Source organism: Barbatula barbatula, assembly GCF_947034865.1.
Source record: "Barbatula barbatula genome assembly, chromosome: 5".
NCBI classification, from domain to species: Eukaryota; Metazoa; Chordata; class Actinopteri; order Cypriniformes; family Nemacheilidae; genus Barbatula; species Barbatula barbatula.
In genome coordinates, this window is record NC_136769.1 from 21,183,186 (window position 1) to 21,202,645 (window position 19,460).

The 19,460-nt window shown below is 36.7% G+C and overlaps 1 long non-coding RNA gene across 1 annotated transcript; it reads right to left on the reverse strand.

Annotated features, from left to right (window-relative positions):
- Nucleotides 1-10,637: 10,637 nt before the first annotated feature.
- Nucleotides 10,638-13,674, reverse strand: LOC306894657. Its single transcript, XR_013786715.1, has 3 exons — nucleotides 13,200-13,674; nucleotides 12,662-12,970; nucleotides 10,638-12,404 (listed from the first exon to the last, which is right to left on the reverse strand). It is a non-coding gene; the product is annotated as an uncharacterized lncRNA (long non-coding RNA).
- Between the last annotated feature and the right edge of the window lie 5,786 nt (nucleotides 13,675-19,460).

The following is a 19,460-nucleotide window of genomic DNA, read 5'->3' on the forward strand; positions in this document are numbered from 1 at the left end:
TGTGTAAACCCTTGCACCTCTGTGGTTTGTTGGCTGTGGAAGGTAGTGAACTGTGAAAAGAAAGTGTTTCCTGGAAACCAAACACTCTCGTCTGGAAAAAGGAAGCCCTTCAGCGTGTCTTTAAGATCACAGCCACACGTGTGTGCATTAGAGTTTATTTACCCTCATCAGTTATTGTAGGTCATGGTGCCCTCGATGGAGGAAAGCGTTTGGCCAATGTGGTGAAGGGGTTCACAACAGAATGAAGGGTCGTTTCGGTGTGTTTGTTTTCCATGCAACTAATAGACTGGACCGGGATTTACCTCTCGTGTCTCAGTCAAGCATTTCTCTTTCCATTTTTCCATCTCATGATCTTCTATTTGATGTTTACACAGTTTCCAGCCTAAGGCCCCATGAAACAACATTCACCTTACACTATCAATTATTCAAATCCTATTCAATGTTATTTATTTTATTAAAAGATTTATTTATTCACAACATGAATAAAGTAATGTATTTATGGCATATTCATTTTCTCAGAAACAATTCAACAACTAAAGTTCATCCTTTTAGAATATCCCCACTTTTGAAGCACTGATCTGGACGACATAAAGCAGATTTTAACCGAATATTATTCAAGATTATTTGATTTAAAATGTATTGTACTCATCTTTTTTTAATCGAGAAATAAATCATTTTTGTAACACACATCACGACACAAATTCTGTCGAGCTTAACAATTATAACAGGAAGAAAAAAAATCCTCTCAATCCCTTTGAAGCACTGATGGTTGTCACTTTGATTCAACTAATTTAGGCCTTAAGAACAGATGATGTCATATGAGACATATAAATGATATAAAAAGCAACTGCTTTCTATATCATCAGTTACACAACAGGTTATAAGAGCAGATCATTGCATGTAGGTCACTTTGCAAAGGCATCGCTTCAGTTGGAATACTGAAACGTGGATCTTCACTAACCAGTTTAAGTCAGGTACGTTGTTTTCATTGAATCATAAATGTTAAGTTGTTCAGCATTTATTGAAAATATAGAGTGGTGAATCCTATGGTGGTGAAAATATCTACAATTCAGGTCCAGAATATATCCATATGAATAAATTCAGTATATCCAAACATTGAGTGCACATGTACATGTATTTTTAGGGATGTATCTCGCATGTGACAATCTAATGTGCACATGTTACTGAAATGCATGGTTTCTTTGATTCCTCAAGTGCAGACCTTTGCCCATGAGCTCCAACTTCATCTTGTTGTCTTGGTAACAACATAATCCTTGGAAGAACTTGGAAGTTACATTTGAAAGAATGACCTGAGGATATAATTGAAACCAATTTAAAGAAGTAATGTAAATGCAACGTTCCTGCAATATGCCGTATGAATATTGTTTCATGATTTAAGCATGGGATTGGTAGTTCCAGGAGGTTTGAATCAGCCGTTGTCAATCACAAATCTGGATGTCAGCCTGTTTAAAGGCTTAGAGACAGCAGGAGTGCTATTATCAGTGAGGTTTGAGAACATAGCCTGCAGATGTGTGAATTGAATGGTCCCACAGCAGCCGGATGCTACAGGAATAACACATAAACTCGTGGAATTGATTCTTCTCCCAACTCAAATGAGTTCACAGCAATACTGTAAGATCTGCTATCAATAGTCATGAGATACAATCACAAATATAATTTACATATCTTTTTTATCATTTGGCCTTGTTTACCTTTCTGTCTTCATATGAAGCAAATAGTGGTTTGACAGGAATAGAACTGTGTAACCAGGACTAAGGTACGGCTGATGTCTTTGATTTGGGTTGGAGCTCACAGGGCAATTTTTCAGTTCCAGTGAATGAACACAGCTCGCTGTAAAACCTTAATAACCTTAATATACCTCTCCTCTCTACTGCAGTCCTCAGGGTCTATCACAACAGCAAGACAAATAAAATAACAACACAACAGTAGACATAAAGATTAAATGCAAAGGGTCACTGTCAGAAGTCTCAGAATAATGGTGTGTTGCTTGCAAATTCTGTGTAGTTTATATGTGTTTTGTAATCATGTAATACTGAAGCAGTATACATTTATGCAAATGTTAAAAATGCAACCATCAAAATACACATTTTATTACACATCAGTGGCTTAACAAGTCAGGTCCGGGCACATTTGCAAAAACTTTTAACCGGCCCCTCCGTCTGTTCGCGACCACGTTGTACATTACTGGACATCAGTTGTTTACTCAGCTTTGTTATTTTAATGTTCATGCGTGTAAATCACATTCAAATAACGGCAGATTCAAAGGGAGCGCAAACTCCCAAGCACCAGAAAGATGGATAAAACAACGCAGCCAGTGTTTTTTGCATGCAACATGCGAACAGCCCTAACATTTATATGGTGATACATGTAATGAACCACCAGAAGGCTGAGGATCCATTTGCAGTATTTATTGTACAGAATGGTCAAACAGGCAGAAATCAACAAATGCGTCAGGTATGTCAAGGGATATCCAAAAATCATCAACAGTCACAAGCAGAGGTCGGGGCAGGCAGCAGAGAATCACAGTCAATATCAACAGTCCAAGATAATACACGGAAGGAATAAATACATGGAAACGCTCAGAAATGTCAGACTGGCTGAACAAGACTTCGCAATGATTGAGAGTCCAAACACAGTATATATAGAGGAGTGGTAATGGGGAACACCTGGTGGTGGTTAGCATGGGATTATGTGAAATGGAGTTGGAAATGGGAATGGACACAAAATGCCAGAGTCCTGAGTGGAGTGCTATCATGGGCACTCCAGCTGACGATCGTGACAATACAGTTGTCAAACATTAAACATTTAGCTACCTACATGATCTGGCTCTTTCACGCATGTGGCCTCTGTCCATACAGCAAATCCCGCCTTCTTTCATTTGATTGGAAAGTAATCCTCGCCTTCCTTCATTTGTTTGACCACCTCAATCAGATTGACATTGAGGAGCTCAATGACTTCATTCCGTTTCGACACAGCAAAGTAAAAAAAGAAATTTTGCACTATACATTTTACAATAGAGTGTATAATATGTATTTAATGTATGCCAACTAATTGGGATGATAAAGACCTCTCTGCTACCCCTGATCTCACCGTACACTTTATTATTAAACACCTGTTAGCCATTTTCAAACATTTTCTTCATTTTGTTGAAAATAAATGCCTGTATGAGCCGACATGTGATGAGAAAATGTAGTTCGACAAATGGCCATTGGTGGTCCCTCCTTAAATAATCACATAATTTGCATAAAGTTGAGCAATTCTCAACTTTGTCATGTCGCTAGACGCGCCCACTTCCTGTCGCTAGTGTTCACTGTAATGCAAATGTAGGCTACCTGTTGTGATCGATGACACGACGTGACACAACAAACTCTTTTAAGAACAAGCCGTTTGTCGTGTCACGTCGGTTGCGTCTGGTGTAGACACGGTGTAAGGTTTTGTCATGTTTTATGATCGCATGAAAACCATTGACCTCTAAACAACCTTTCTTACTCCAAAAGGTTATCGGATGTGAAAAAACGGTTTTGTGGATTATAAAAAGGTAGAATGTTTGACTAAGGGGTTCTTGGGCATCCAGAAACGGTGCTTCTATCGCTGCAAAGAAACCTTTACTGTAAACAGTGTAGAACACAGTGATGTCTTCGGCTAGAAAAAGATTGGCTTCTGTTTCTCTAGGGCCTACAGATCTCAACACTCGGCAGACATCAGGGTTTATATTTAATCCCTCACACACCGGGACAAATTTCATCATGTAGGAAAACTCTCCAAGCAAGATGAAGCCGCCATGACAAAAACAACCAATTACACAAGCAGCTTATACAAGTGTCAACATACCTAGCCTGAAGCACATCTTAACTTTCAGATAATATTCTGAGCTGATACCCAGAATCATTTAATGTAGGGCTTTTTCTATTTAAAAGATTATTAAGAAAAATATCTTAAATTGTCTACAATACATAAAAGATCAGGACATCACAACATACAACATTTCCTCTCACACGTGCCCTTCTACCGCACACACTATAAAATAAACCTGCACACAATGTGAGTTAATGGCACCATAACAAACCCTTGCCCTTGAATGTCTCAAGCTTTGCGTCATTGGGTCAACACACCGAAGTCAACCATTCTGAGTCTGTGTTTGGGTTTGTGCTCGCATGATGTGTTTGCTGGTTTAATGTGGCATAGTAATGGGCTACAATGTGAGCGATGACGTTAACAACGACAGGGTCAGATGACCACATTTAAAATCCATGTCGCAGCCCTAAATGAATGCAGTAGAGTGGCAAGTGGCCTTGTCAATAGAGGTGTATCGGTGGACGACCCCGTTGTGAATGACCAGTAATGTATGATTTAAAATGTAGATACAACTGACTCGTTCTCGCTGTGTAACTGGAGAAAAATAAATGCAACGTCTCCTTAAAAAGGCCCAACAGTAAAATAAACAGTAAGCAAACTAAGGGAGAAAGATCAGGGCTTTATCTTTGAAGAATGGATATTTAATAACCCGATATCTCAAATCTATTTTAGGCGCTAGAATAATTTGTGCTCTGTTTGATCAAACAAGAAAATACTCATTTAAAAAAATGGAAGAGTTGAATGTCACTTCAGGACAAGAACAGGATTTAGCCAAAGAAACCCTACTATTGTAAATGTAGTGTGAAATAAATCATGTTAAGACTTGTCATGTTAAGTGTGCTCCCTTGGAGAACGCCTGGGGCGTTCTTTAAGGTGGGGGGGTCCTGTCATGATCCTGCCTCTCCTTGTCTTGGTTTTCGAGTCTCGTGGCTGGATCATGACAGACCCATGTGTTGTATGTGGAGAAAGGGCATGGCATTGTTTGTTTTTTTGTAATGCCATGCTCTCTCTCCGGTGTCACCTCCTTCAGCCTCGTCCCCTTGTTTCTCCCGTTAGCATCCGCTTAGTGTTTCATTCCAGTCACCTGCCTGTCACTCTCCCTGTGTAATCATGCCTAGTTAGTGTTTCCCTTTATATTGTCTTAGTGCCACTTTGTTCCTTGTCGGTTCATTGTAGGTACTCCCGTAGTCTGCATTGCATACCCGCCCTCGTGTTCGGATTAACTTTGTGCCTGTTGCCAAGTTTGTGGATTTATAGTTTATTTTATTATTCTAAGTAACTTTTTTGGGTTTGTCCCCCTTTGTGGGAAGTTTGGGTTTGCCTTCTTGTTTTGTTCAAATGTGGTGCAAATCGAGATCAGCTTTCAATTAATGTAATTTATGCTGATATTTTAATGAATTATAATTATGCATTACAATTATCACCAAAATTACATGACCGGATCAATGGGGAAGAATTAGTTAACCGCTAAATAAAATGGGAACACTTAAAATGTGTATATTTAAATTTGCTGCAATTGAATAGCTTTGTTTTCCAGCATATCACTTGTAAACAATCACTCATAATTTTCAGTGCTTGCATTTTCAATTTGTCCAGAAACCTAAATGACACTGGGAAGAATCACAATGCATTCAGGTTGGTTTGCTGGCTTGCATGTTTTCAAAAGTAGCCTTGGCAAACTTGTAGGGCATTCATGGTGAGTTGAGTACATTTTATGAAACCTGTGCAACTAAGCATGTGGGCTATTTGTATTCTTTCTAAAATGACGAGTGGTTATGCAAAATGGATGGTTTGTGAAGGCTTTCTGAGGTTTTTACAAATATACATTTAAATAATAGTACATATATAAACAACATGCTTTACAAATGCTGTGAGAAACTGTGAGAAAAACGTATTCTTCTTTGTTTATCCTCCAGGACTATGAAAGGGAAGAGGCTAAATCTGAGATTGTACAGTACCGACAGCATCAATAAGAATCTACGTAATTTGGACAGAAGGTGTTGATCCTGGAGACGAACCTACAGATGTTGGTATGGTTGAATGTTTATACGTTCTGCCAAACATGCTGAGTGTTACCCTTGGATGTGGAATGCCTTTCAGACTCATTTATGCCCTTAATCTTAACAGTCAGAAAGACCTTAAGTACACGTTTGAAGCATTTTAGAAACTCCTGATGGAACTGGATAAAACCAAGCTGTCACAAATGTCCAAGCACTGGAAATTGCGATGCTTTATATTTTATATACACTGATATTTCCTTCTTCAAACTATTTATTTTCTTGTAAGCCTTTCACATTGCTGACCTTTAAGTTTTGTTACTCCCAAGGTTTCTAAATGTCTTAAAATACTCAGAAACAAATGTAAAGTATAAGGCAATGTTAGTCGCTTTTGCAATGCAAAAATGCCTAATGTAAAATATGAATAAATTGATCAAATATGAAATGATGTGGTCTGGATGTTCTTTTTTGTGCGTTGTAGTAAGATTATGATGTATAATATTGTGAGTGTCAAAGAGTAAATATATACAAATGTATAAATTCATTTTAAAATAGCTTTTATTTAAGAATACCTTATCCTGTTTCTCATGAATTTGAATCAAACAGATTTATTGATACAATTACATGAATCTCATTATTACTTGTTTCATTTATATATGACATACAAATACATATCACAAACAGTTTGTGATATTCAGGTCTGCTATTTAGATTGTTGTGGAATTTTCTTATTCCTTAAACTAGGTGAGTCAGCCCAGACAAACGCAACGCACAGAGAGGCATGAGGTTTCTTTGCAAAGTATTTTTGTATTTGTCATAAGCAATGAGCATGGTGCAGAAAAAAGGACCACTTCTCTTCTGCCCACACAGTTTATATAGGATTCAAACGTGACCCCCCCCCCCGCCTTTCCCCTTGAGCAAGAACGCTTCTGTGGACTACACAATATGTGAGGACCCCTTATCTAAAAATATAAAAAATGACATAAAATTTGAAATCCACATGGATGAAAATTCTAAATGCAATCAAAATGCATAAATCTATATTATTAGGCCTAAATATTTTTTGAGTGTGAAAGGGTTTAAAATCATTCATACAGAGACCTCCCTGTTCTCTGAATATAATGAAAAAGTAACATCCATCACAACGGACCTCTGTTTCACACAGTCTCTGCAATGAATAACAGCTGAATTACATTTGGAAGGTATTATTGTAATGATAGACATCTTCAGATACAGGACATTGATCTCACAATACATGTGAAATACTTTCTATAAGCACAGTTTTGAGAATTGACTGCAAGAGTTTGCCATACACATATAACCAGATTGTTTTTTCAGCAAATTCTTTGCTGGTCCATTTGGGTCAGTTATTCACTCCATATTTATATTATACCCTTCAGACTTGCTATTGACTTAATAAATAAATCAAACACATTATTCGATAAATCAAACATAAGAAATGAAAAACATAATTAGCTGTAGTTTTGACATTGTTTAAATATTAAAATAATATTCCTTTCATTTTGACATGATTTAAACAGGCTTCAAAGATTGTTTGTATGGTAGTTGCACAAATTTCCTAATATAATTTTATAACAGATGCATATTAGGCCTACCTATTTTATTATTTACTGTATAAAATATGTGATAAAGAAATAATGCAGCAATGTAAAGTAAGGACCAGAGAGGGTCCTTTATATTGATTGGACAGTGGAGAGAGGGACAGAAAATTACAAGATGAGAGAGATGGGAACAGGAGCCGGAAAAGTACCACATGATAGAAAGATGGATGGATGGATGGATAGATAGATAGATAGATAGATAGATAGATAGATAGATAGATGATAGAGAGAGAGAGAGAGAGAGAGAGAGAGAGAGAGAGAGAGAGAGAGAGAGATAGAGAGATAGATAGATAGATAGATAGATAGATAGATAGATAGATAGATAGATAGATAGATAGATGATAGAGAGAGAGAGAGAGAGAGAGAGAGAGAGAGAGAGAGAGAGAGAGAGAGAGAGAGAGAGAGAGAGAGATAGATAGATAGATAGATAGATAGATAGATGATAGAGAGAGAGAGAGAGAGAGAGAGAGAGAGAGAGAGAGAGAGAGAGAGAGAGAGAGAGAGAGAGAGAGAGATAGAGAGATAGAGAGATAGATAGATAGACAAACACTAAATGCTTAATGAGGATTTTTATTTGCGGCACTGTTGACTTTTACCACCTTATGCAATACAGTAAATAGAGCATAACAGCTTTTCATCTTTCTGTTTACACACCTCACTTTTCAGTGGAAACAGAGGCCATTTACCACCCTAAACATTACGAATAAAGTCAAAAGTAGATTAAATATCTTTCAAAAGTGTTCAAGGATTTTAGTTTATATGCATTCTGTGTTGTTTTGATGTTTTTAATGTTTTAGTGAATTAATGTAGTTGTACTGACTGCTTGGAAAAAAAGAAATCTGTATCTTGATTAGAAGTAAAAAGCAAATATGTGACAGTGGATCACAAAACCCGTCTTAAGTAGCACGGGGACAATTAAGTAAAACCCAAAAATGCATTGTGTGGGTCAAAATGTTAGATTTGTATTTTATGCCAAAATCTTTTGTATATTAAGTAAAGATCATGTTCCATGAACATATTTTGTCAATTTCCTACCCTAAATATATCAAAACTTTATTTTTGTGAGTGGATGGCCTGCTACAGCGTCTCTGATGGACAACTTCAAAGGCGATTTTCTCATTTTTTGCACCCTCAGATTCCAGAGTTTTAAACAGTTGTATATCTGCCAGATATTGTCCTATCCTAAGAAACCATACATCAATAGAAACTTCTTTATTCAGTTTCAGGTGATGTGTTGACCCATACGATTGGTTTTGTTGTCCAGGGTCACATAGGCGAAATTGAGAGTTGCAATAATTTCTCTCTTCTTTTAGCTTCCGGGTATTTCCGTGTATTGTATATGTCAGGCAGGTAAGGCAGGAACTGTTTAAGGATGTCTGTGGGCTGTCAATGTGTTTTCACCTGTGACATGCATGAGACGTGAAGAGCAGGTGTTGATCGTTAGTGTAACATATGCTGTGGAAGTCTGGATTAGAAACACTCAAGGAAACGCTCCAGTCTTCTCTCAAGTGAAAGAGTTTCAACTTGTTTATCTGAAATCAATCTAGTCCAACCACAAATGATAGTTCTGGTGCCCCAGAACTGTTTGGTTTCCCACATTCTACACAATATCTTATTTTGTGTTCAACATCAGAAAGAAAGTCATGCAGGTTTGAAGCAACCTGATGAACTGTCTCTTTAAGTCACAGTGAAAAACGAAAGTCGTTTGTCAAAATATATGGAACACTGCTTTTAAATTTGGACTGACGGAGGAATCATAGATGAGATCTGGAATCCATCACTATTGTTTTGTCTCACTGGACTACCGCATGACAGATTTCTGTGCTGGTTTTCTGTCGTTGACTAATTTGGAGTGCTTTTTGAAGAGGATGAAATAACTGGAGCTCATCAGCTGTGGTTGTGTAGCAGGCATTCAGAAGCATCGTCAAGCTGAGGTCACCATGGCAACAGAGGCCGACGCTCAGGTGTGTGCGTGCGTGTGATAGTCGGCCTTTAGGATCAATCAGTGAAACCATTGCAAGGAGAGCAAAGTGTAGAGAATCAATTTTACACTCTGTAGTATTATGTCACATTATTGACACACTTTCATTTTATGGTGTCATATTTGAGCCAATTCACTCCATCCCTTTGCTTCAGGAGAAACGTATCCTAAAAACTACCAATTATCATACATCCCTAAAAGATACTTCTATTCTAAATAATCTTTGTTATGTTTCCCAGAATAAATAGCGAAACATCCCTAGGACAATATCAATTTACATACATTTTCTTTATTTGTACTGTTGGCAATTTTGTTTCAATTTTTCCACATGGCTCTTTATTATATCCTACAGGTATATCGTGCTCTTCACTTAGCAATGTTTTTAAGAAATCAATGTTTTTTGCACTGTGGGTGACCTAAAACATCAGAATATTGTTTTTCTCTTTTGTTAAAGACAAAATAACTGAGACACACAACTCAGTGAAAATAGACTCAAGACCGCCTTTATAATAATAATAAATACTTACGTTCCTCGTGACATTCTCTCTATGTGAGTAAGATCGATAATAATGACGATATGGATCATTATGGGTTATTCACACCTGAAATGGTGTGACAAAATCACACTTGTAAATTCAATAGCAGGAATCTGCAGTAATGGATGAAGATACTTTACGAAAACCTTACAGTGTGAATCCTTTACTTTTCTTGTTCTCAACAATTGATCATATTTTTTATATTCATGGACTCACACTGGTAAGAATCTATTGTGTTGGGTGCCGCTTGATGTTCAGTATGACATAAGCAAAACCAGTTGAGAACCTGTAGCTGGTGAGGTTGAGAATGGTGTTGGTGTGACCTCTTGTTGATCTAAAAAGAACTGCACACAAGAAATGATCACAAGTGGCAATGACAAATGCTCAATCTAATACAGATGCATTGGCAGTGGATGATGTCCCAGAACTGAAAACTGCTGACATTCTTCCAAATATCTTCTCTGTGTTCTTTGGAACAAATACATTTATACAGGTTTGAAACAACCTGAGGGTGAGTTAATGATGACAGATTTTTCATTTATAGAAGAACTATCCCTTTAAGGTACGAAGAGCGAGTAGAGATGAAAACACCCACCAGGAGGCGTAAAACACCCAGCAGATCTATAACATTCAAAGAGCTTTATTGAGTGTTCAAACACATCAAATGGCCAATACTATATTATATTTTACATCGTGGAAACGTGTAAGTTGCATTTTGTGAACATATGATGATGCCCTACAACCGCAAAATTCATATACTGCAAAAACACAGAATTCAACTGAATTCAATTTGACATTTAAAAAATTAACATTTGACATAAAATCAATTTGAAAAAAAGGATAAAAAAGAACCTCAGCTCACATTTCCCATCCCCAAATGAAGGTAATTAAAATGTACATTATTTGTTGAATTCTACAAGTTCAAATTTTTCCATTTCAACGGGTTGTGTTTGCCTTTTATCATTTCATTCCATTAGTGTTTCACATCCTAGCATAATGTTTCACATTATTATAGATTTACTATCTTACAAAACAAACTAGTATACAGTGTACTGTCTACAGTGCAATAAGCATGTGTTGACTCTGTCTGCCACAAAAATGTACAGAAAGGAGTATTTACATTCATCTTTTTAAAAGTCCCTTATGAAACAAAATAAAGCAAATCAAATAGTTTCCCTCTTAAAGCCACAATATGTAGATTTGGAGCGCTAGATGGTGCACTTTCTAAACAATAACAAAAGGCGAAGCTAAATTACGTTATGTAGGAGAGGAATTATGGGACATGTGGTTTTCACCATCCAGAGGCGTATGCAGATCGTATTCACGGAGGAGGTAATAAATGAATATTATTTGATGTCATCGCAATGAATTTGTTTGCAAGAAAGGTGGAATGTAATGCCACGTTAGCCCGCGAATGATATTGGACTTTGTCAGTCCATTTGGTAGCAAAATGCTACACAGTTTTACGTGATTAAAACAGTCATACAGTCGTTCAAAAAGTAAACTATGTTTACGTTATTTTGGGTTTCTTTTACTAGCCAAAGAGTAATCGTGATCCATAATAACAGAACAACAGTTGCTGCGTCCCAGATGCTGTATGAGCACTTCTGCATTTGCGTGTTGCTGTCGTTTCTCCAACTGTAAACTGAGGGTCGTGCGGAGCAGCGGATATTAATCACTGATATGTGACAAATACAAGGGAGACAAGGGACGGGCCATTATCTTAAATAGGAATTTCTCTCATTTTTGGGAACATTTGGGATAATGTAAGTACACAACTGCATGGAATCAATCATACTGGGCAAGTAATTTTGTGATTTTTTTCATAACAAAATTCTTCAATATTGTGGCTTTAAGGAAAATCTCATTCTATTCGTTTATTTCCGTTTGAGTTGTTAATAGTAAATAGTCATGATTCAGGCTCAGCAAGGCAGGAAAATGTTCAACCACTGAATGACACAAATGTTCACTGATTCACAAAATATCTTTCATTTACTTAAAAGTCAGCAGGCTTTTCTCTGGATATTAAGGTGGGTTTATGAAGACTACAGAAGCAGAAAGATTCTTAACATCAGTCCACTGAGAAGAAGTGTCCATGAGCAATGCAGTCTGTTGATTCTGGACCTCATAGCCAACTGTAGCGTTTCAATGTATTGTCCATTAATGGGCAACATCAGAAAACAATTACACGTGTGTTCATTGTGTGGGAGCTGTAGGACACTGGTGATGTTAAATGTCCCATCAGTGTTGAGCAAGCTTGTGATGTTCGAGTAAAAAGTGACATTATCACCATTGTGAAACCAGTGTATTGTGCCCTCTGGGTAAACGCCAGTAAAGGTACATTGCATCTTTTCGGGCCCAGCCATCGGAAAGAATTCTCCAGTGCATTTTCCTGTATAAACAGAGTGGGGCAAGATGAGTCAGTGGGGTAAAATGTGTAAGCCTCCACTTTGACACTAAACCTTTAGAAAGGGACTATCATATAGCCTATATCTGCCAACTTTAACTTTATCTTAGTCTCCTCCAATACACCTGTCTGTGGTTTTCAAAACAATGTTTTGACAATGTTAAAACATGAAGACACAAACAAGCTAATGAATGAATAAATGAATGACTTTCCCCAAAGGTGTAGTCAGAGGTAAAACTTACCTACTACAGACACATTAAGTTCCTTGAAATCATGTCCAGTATCTGTTTGTATCCTACAATAGTATATTCCCATGTCTGCTGGTTTAGGGTGTAAAATAGTTAATGTTAATGCTTCCGTCGTGTAGTTACATTCAAATGCTGGAGAGGTGCTGTTGGTGGATCTTGGATCACATTCAAAATTTTCTTTATGTTTTCCCCACTTTATATCTAAAATGTTAAATGACTTCGATGAGCTGATGTTACATTGTAAGACAGCCTTCTCGTTGCAGTTTATCATCTGGTTTCCATGAGCATGTAGCGTAATAAAACCTGCATGCATCAAAATATATAGTTAGCATTTGCTTTCCTTAGTATGCATTATTTTAGCCTAAAACATATGCATTATAATGACAATCTGTACAGTGGGTTACAACAGTTTGAGACCACTAATGAAGCGTTCCCTTTTTACACTTTTCAGTATATTCTTGGATTTCATATTATAAGCATGAAAAATACAAACATTTTTGACATTTCACAAAATAAACCACTTGAATCTTACCTGCACTGTTGACTAATTTCAGAAGAATGATCAAATATGCTGCGGTGACCAGCATTGTTTTAGGGTTTTTCCAAACATCCATCTTAAGTTGAATGGGAGATGAAATTCATCATGACGGATCCACAGCCTGCTGTCTACTGATCTCACTGAAAGAAGAGCATGTAGGGAATTTCACCCAAGGTTTAAACAAGCAGTTACATGCTCACTCGGATTATAAACCAGCAAGACTTGGCCACACCTCCTTTGCACAGTTTTATGGGCATCCTCTTTCCAATAAATCGGGTTTCTCGGAAGAACCATATAACTGTAACTACCTTTTAGTTATCAAGGTGTTCTCTCACATGTCCAGCAACCTGTATTTCCTTACATCTGATTGTTAGCCTGTTTTGATGGTCAACAGTTTTACAAAAAGGGCAAAAAGGGCATGGGAAAGAACACAAACACATACTCTGTCTTTCGTGCTTCCCTCTTCTTCCTGCAAGGGGTGGAGTATTTGAACTAAATGTGAAAACCAGATGTTTTGAATTAGTCATCACACCACTTATCATACGCAATACTGTAGTGTATAATTAATAATACGCATCAATTTATAAACATAAATGTGTGCTATAATGTTTTTTTGTTTACAGTATATTTAAGTCAAAAAATCAACCATTAAAAGTCTTACTCTATTCATGTATGAAAACCCATTTCCAAATTTATTTCACTGATTGGAAAAAGTATTCAATCAATCAAACGGGTTAACCAAGCACTTTTATAACACAGTATAGATCTTTAAATACCTTTACAGTACATAAGATCTATACATATTTTACATTTCAACAGTAAAAACTGTAGTTCAAAAGCTGCCTTAACTTTTTACTTGGAATTGAATTGGCTTTAAGTCATCTGAACTTAAAATATATTCATTTTAGCAAACGTAGTTGTACTTCACATCACTTATTAAGTCAAGTCAACTAATATAGCGCTTTTTACAAATTTCATTGTTACTAAGCCGCTGTACAAGAAAACGTATTGACTATACGCACAACATAAAAGGTTATGCAAGTCAAAACACAGGTCAAATATCAGACAGACTATAAATTCCTATATGCAGTGTTAATTAAATAAAACTATAACATTCTAGCACCCCCCGGCCAGGCAAACAGTTATTTTAAATGAAGTTATTTACGAAATACAACACGTTTATAGTTTAATAGTCAGTTGGGGTGATATTTGTTTTACAGTAAAGATTTTTAAGTATACAACTGTTACATTTATTTGTCACAACATGGTAGTGGGGTTGTAAGGGCCATCCTGCAATGGCTCTCTCCACCACTAGTTGGCACCAACCACTATGAACTATTTCTAAGCATGGCTCATGATTTGCACCACCTGCATGTTGCCCTATTTAAGTTTAGCAGTTTCATTGATCTGTGTTCAGGCTTGAGCCTTCCCTGTGTTGAGGACATGAGGTTTTGTGAAAGCAAGTGTTATCGTGTCGCTATTATTTCTACCTTTGTTATGGTTTTATCTGAAAGGTTACTTCAACCTTTGTTTGTTTTATAGAAACCAACACAAAGTACAGTTTACCTCATGTGAGCTGTTTGAGTCTCCTGGTCTCTACTTTGGTCTGCAAATGAGTCTTCTGTAAAGTGACTCCTCAGTGGGCTAGAGGTTGTGAAGTTGTGCTCTCAACAGGTAGACCTGGATTCTAGACCCACCTCAGACACAATTGGCCATTATAAGTCTGAACAGGGCACTTCAGACTTATAATATCCACAGTGGGAAAATGTATCAGTATTAATATTTTATAAAACCTTCCAAAAAACATCTTTGTCTTTTCATTTTGTTCCAGTGATGTCATTATGCCTTTAAAATGTCCTCCTCCACCCCATTGCTTTAAATATAAAACATAGAAACATTGGATTCATGATTGTGTATCTAATCTAACTTTTCCATTCTCAGTGGAAAATTTTCAAACCCTATTCCTTAGAAGGAATTTCCCTTGATCTGGCTATATAAAAGGGGAATTGTGCTCTCCTATTCACTCATATTATTAAAATTCTCTCATTCAAAAGGATCTTGCAACACACAACTGGTGAATGGATGCCTGCCTTATCGTTGCCCTTTCTGGGAAACTTTCACACTGACCGGTTGCAATGACTCATTCATTACATATAGTAACAATGTATTTTTCACACTTAAAGCTGATGCCCCCCAGGTATGTGTATTGAGCCCTCCCCTCACACACGACTTTGCTCCAACATTGTTGTGAGAGAAGCTGATGACAAAGTAACATTTTGAGGAAGTCAGAGCACTGACACTATAGTGTTTCAGGAAAACTGTATTTCCGTCAACAATGGACTTCAGGAAACAAAAAGGAGTGGCAATGATACTGTGGAGAAGTTCAACTTTTTGAAGTTTTCTGGGCATGCATGTCACAGAGATCCACTGGACACACAGAAGGCTTTGCAGAAGGAATAGATCAAATCTCAAATAAAGGACCTGAACTAATCGATGAGTCACCCAGCATCACATGATCATACAAAGCAAAATGAAGTTGTATTTGAAGTCAGTACAGTTGTATTCAAACAGGCATTAAACCTTTTTGAAGGAATCTTTTGAAAATTTTTGACACTTTGAACAGTTAAACAAATCTTCCTTTGTGTCTCATCAGTGAGACCATTATATGAAGTATATAAGAATACAACAGTTTTTTCACTTAATGTGTAATATTAAATAACGCCCTATATTGTGGGGTGTTCTGTGCCAAAATAACATGTTCCATGTCTCCCACTCTCAAGAATGACGCCACTTTCCATCTTGATATTTACCTTTTATTATCGAAGTCCCATTTAATGATGCACAACTAAGCTTGGAATTTGCACATATGGGGACAACAGGGGAGATGAGAATGATAAGAGCCCATGAGAAACTCACCAGAAAAACAAACACAACTGGACTGAAAAGCCTCTAGCCCATTTATATAGTGTATATAGCTTCATGCTATTAGAAAGCTGCTTTTAGTACGACTTGATACATTGCATTTAGTTAGTTTATAATGCAATGTGACATGAATATGTAAGTGTGGTGAGGAAGGTGGTCGTAGCGTTAGAGTTATATGTAATGTCACAATGTTGACAGAATGAAGAGAATATAAAATTTGTTATTTTTGTTGGTATGTATTTTGAATGAGATGGTGGAGATACATTAGTGTACATATCATTTGTAGCAAATACATTAAAGTTACGAATTGGTCAATGTTTCTTAGTATAGATGTATGTGGTCTATACTACATTAAGTAATGGGATAGTTATGTTTGGGCGATGGAACCTGGGGTATCCTTGATGACCGCTAAACCTATTATATTTAAACATTATAAATACATTTCGTGTGGAAGAATGTGGGGAACCTAACAGTTCTGGGCAACCAATGACTACCACAGTAGCCGTTAATAAAACGTTAAAGGCTGTAAACCGATATAATTGCTAATGCAATAATTCGACATCTTAACAAAAGATCCTAATAACCTCCATAAATGCCACAAGATCACTTGTCACTTGTCATGTCAACAGGCTTTCAGCAGTATGACTGTTTATGCACTTTCACACTTTCATGTACAGTCGACTTGATCTTCACACAGAAGTGCCTGTAAAGGCTTAAGGTTTCTTGGTCGCAATGGTAACCTGAGCTTTGTGCTGGGTGGTCTGTGTTAGCGGCTTTTATTTATATATATTATTCACTGTGTGCAATTGTCTCTCAAAACTGTCCTCTTTTTGAAACTAAAGGAGATATTTTGATATTTTATCCAGTAGATGACACTGTTGCTTTTACTGTGAAATCGCTCAGGACATAACAACGTGACCATCATCTTAAGACCATCATCATATTATCATTTTCAATTAGTATTTCAAAATAATGAAATGTCATAATTCTTGTTATGTCTGTGGGCTACAAAATAGTTAGCAAAATGCCAAACAAACATCAAACAAGAAGCCCTTTAGTGTTCACACTTCACTTCTTTTTGAAGTTGCTTGTGTCTGTTTTTCATCATTATCCCATGGAATAAACTGTGTTTTTCTGAGCGCTTTTTTAAACACCAGCACCAGCGTCTTTTTCTGCAGCACAAAGCTTCTGAATTTTCTTTCCTGTAGCTCAGTGGTAAGAGCATGGCACTAGGAATGCCAAGCTCGTGAGTTCGATCCCAAGGGACTGCACGTACTTAGAAACAAATGTATAGGACAATGCAATGTAAGTCTCTTTGGTCTGCCAAATGCATAAATGTAAAAAAAAACAGCTAACCAATGACAGAGATTCCATAACAACATGCGAGGAAATGCCTGTTGGAGCAGTTTTGTATAAATGTAAGTGTTTTATAAAAATGTGCATTTGCCAACTTTTTCTTTTAAAAAAAGAAGTAAAATGTGAACAGAGCCTAAGAGATTTGATAACAAATTATTTAAATATTTTATTGAATTATATAACTAAAACAAACATAACACCCAATAATACAATACACACACAACTAGTTTATTTAATAGTTTGTAAATGACAAAAGCAGATAGATCAATAGCGCATGCAAATATAATTATTCATATTTTAATTTTTTATACAACATCATATTGTAAAATATCCCTCTTCTGATGATTTATTTTTATTGTCTATGCTGACCAGAAAAAGATTAAACGGACCTCACAAGATCTTAACTTTTCTTTTTCTCATTGGGCTTCAGCTTTGTGTTTGATGGCTTAGCCCTATGTACAATTCGCTCGACCTGATTTTGCCTAGTGGTTGATGTCCTCTGGGGAACACATTTTATTGACCTAAGGATATCATTTTTATAAATAAAACCTTAACCCACACCAAAGCATATCACACTGAAATGGTAAGTGAAAAACAAAGTTCTAGAAGCACCTACTCCTGTTCGGAAGATTAAACTTAAAATAAACTGTAAACTTATTTCTGAAATCTGATTGGTTGATGTACAGTACATGTTGTCCCAGGGTCAACATGATGTTGCCCTCAGGACATCAACCACTTGGCAAAAACAGGAGAGCCGTACAATTCCTTCAATGTTGGCAGTGCGTGACAGATCATCAGCTTTCAGCAAAGCAAAGCTTTTTAAAGTGTTAGACAGTTTATAAGTATTGTATCAAATTGTATTAATTTATTCAATATATTTGACATTAAATGCATATAATAAAGAAATGTGATGTGTTGAGTTTTAGCATGCATTTTCCCTCAGTGACTCTGCAATTCAAAAAGTTAAATTTACGTCATAATACTTCAGAAGGCTTATGAGCCGGAAGCTGCAAGACCTTTCATACAGTATATGTATTTATTAAATATTCACAATTTATAAGGGAATGCTGTGTTGTTTTGGAACAAAGCACCTGATCAAGACTGTAGAAACAGCCCAATGATGTCTCTGTCTCTAGGCAGCTGGCAGGTTTTGAAGCAGGAGGGACATAGACTAATTTATTTCTCCTATCATTGGCATTGAACCCTGAAATTGCCAAGGGCAAAATAACACTTTTGTATCACCATTAGACTCATCTTACTGGAATTCAGAGATTCTATATAGTGCCTTTGATATTACTTGTCTTTCAATGATGTGCAAATGTAATTAGTTTTTTGACAACCAAAATCTTTTTATTCTGTTCTTCTTCAGTCATGTAGCCCAATAATGACTAATGTCAACCGTGGACACCTCATCAGGAAAAAAACATACTGAGCTCAATCAAAATTTCGGATTGAAAGAGAAGCTGGAGACTTTCTGCATGTTCAAACTTGGCTCATTGGTTACGAGATATGAGAGAGCAGATGGTGGTACTTTGTATGATGTGTCATCACATGCCCAGTTCAGTGTAACAGCTTGCAGTGAAGGGCAACAATTCTTCTTAACTAACATGCTTCTACTTTACCTTACGGTTCCAGACAACTCAACAATGTCAAAACTGAGCTCAGATTTGTCTGCAAACAGAAGTTAACACTGCTAAAGTTTTCAATGAACTCTTTCTCATCCAATTTACCCAAATCGACATTCCTTTTTTTCGCCTCCAAACTCACAATGTATTATAACAATTGGCTCTTTTGTTTCTATTTTTATATCTTCTAAACAATTGGAGGAGAAACATCAGAGACATCTGAAGTTAATGCTTAACCAAAGCATAACTGACAATCCCCTGAGGTCTAAAAGAGTTGAGCAAAATTTTTTTTCCTCTGGGTTCGTTCAGAAGACATTTAGACTATAAAGAATGATTTGTCAATGGATGTTTC